This window comes from Trypanosoma equiperdum (assembly GCF_001457755.1).
Source record: "Trypanosoma equiperdum strain OVI genome assembly, contig: ctg_1107, whole genome shotgun sequence".
Classification (NCBI taxonomy): domain Eukaryota; phylum Euglenozoa; class Kinetoplastea; order Trypanosomatida; family Trypanosomatidae; genus Trypanosoma; species Trypanosoma equiperdum.
The window spans coordinates 31389-32937 of record NW_027123069.1 but is presented as its reverse complement, the minus strand read 5'-3'; positions in this window follow the sequence as shown (position 1 = coordinate 32937).

Sequence of the window (1549 nt, the reverse complement as noted above, 5' to 3'; positions counted from 1 at the left end):
TTTTTTTTTTTTCCCCCCCCCCCTCCGTTATAATCAAACCAACGCAATACAACACACGCTGACGGCAGTGCTTCAAATGTGCACAAAAGGGTAATATATGAGCGTATATAATTAGATTTATATATTTATATACACGTAGTTATATAATGAAAATATATTTTTTTTGTTTGTTTCTGCCCAACGACGCAATGTGAGCAGCAGGTAGTAAAACAACAGAAAACAAAATAAAGAACTAAAGGGAGCGGTGTGGTGGTTGAATCTAGTGCTATTAGTGGAGGGTAAGAAAGTTTGTTGTTGTTGCTGTTTTTCTTCTTTTATTTTTTTTTCTTTTCTGAAGGGCAGAAAATAACAAAACAAAAGAAATTTAAAGCAAACGACCAAACTGATGTATTGGCGTCTGCGTGATTACCTAATCAACTAATATTTTGCTTCTACGTGACTGACAAATTCAATCCTCAGTAGCGGTGTCAGCTGTGGGTCGCCCTTTCGTTTCCTTTTTCTTTTTTCCTTCTCTTTTCTGATTTATTTGATTTTCTATATCTGTATTTTAAAAAATGTTTCCTCCTCTATTTTTTTTCTTTTAATTCTGTTGATTCTTTTTTTTTAATTTCGTATTCCTTTTAATCCACGTCTTACCGTCCGCTCAGATGTGGAACTGCTTTCTAATTTGTGAAATATATATATATATATATATACGTTACGTTTATAAATGTGTAAATGTATGTTTACTCTTTCTAATCTGTTCTATAAATATATTATTAAAAAACGCAATGTTCCTGTCGGTGCTTCAATTTATTATAAACTTTTTATTTTTATTTTGTATTTTTGTGAGTCAATTTTATAAACCCAATCTCAAGACAAACAAAAAACAATAGAAGCAATAAAACACTTTTTATTGCTTCTATTAGTTGAAAAATAAAAACTATTCTGATTTTCTTATTTTTTTTTGTATATTTTCTGCTTTTTTTTTTCCTTTTCCTCAGTTATTTTTTTTTACTGCTTTTGTTCGTCAGGAAGTTAAAAGGGAAAAAAAGTAAATTTAATAAAACAGGAAAAAATATATGAAAACAAATGAAGATGGTTTAGTGGATCTAGTGCAATGTAACAAAAAAAAACAAAAAAAGAAAGAAACTAAATGGTTCTATAGCTACTTTATATCTTTTACTTATTTTTTTTATTTCTTTTTGTTATTTTTTTTTACTATTTTTGGAACTTCAAATCCGAAGTGTTGTTGTGATGTCAATAATAAATAAATAAATAAATAATAATAATAAAGAAGAAGAAAAAGAAGAAAGGAAGGATTTGTCATACAATGATAATAACAAAATAAGGTAAAGAGCAGACATTAATCAATACAAGAAAGAAAGAGATAGAGAAAGAGAAAGAGGAAGGCAGAAAAAACATGAGGCGGCTCGATGAAATAGAGGGGAGTGAGAAAATAAACAAATAAATAAATTTATTTTTATTTTTTATAAAGGGGAGAGAGACTTTTTTTAAAAAAAAAAAATTGGTTCGGAAGGAATATGCATGACAGTAAATGGCAACAACA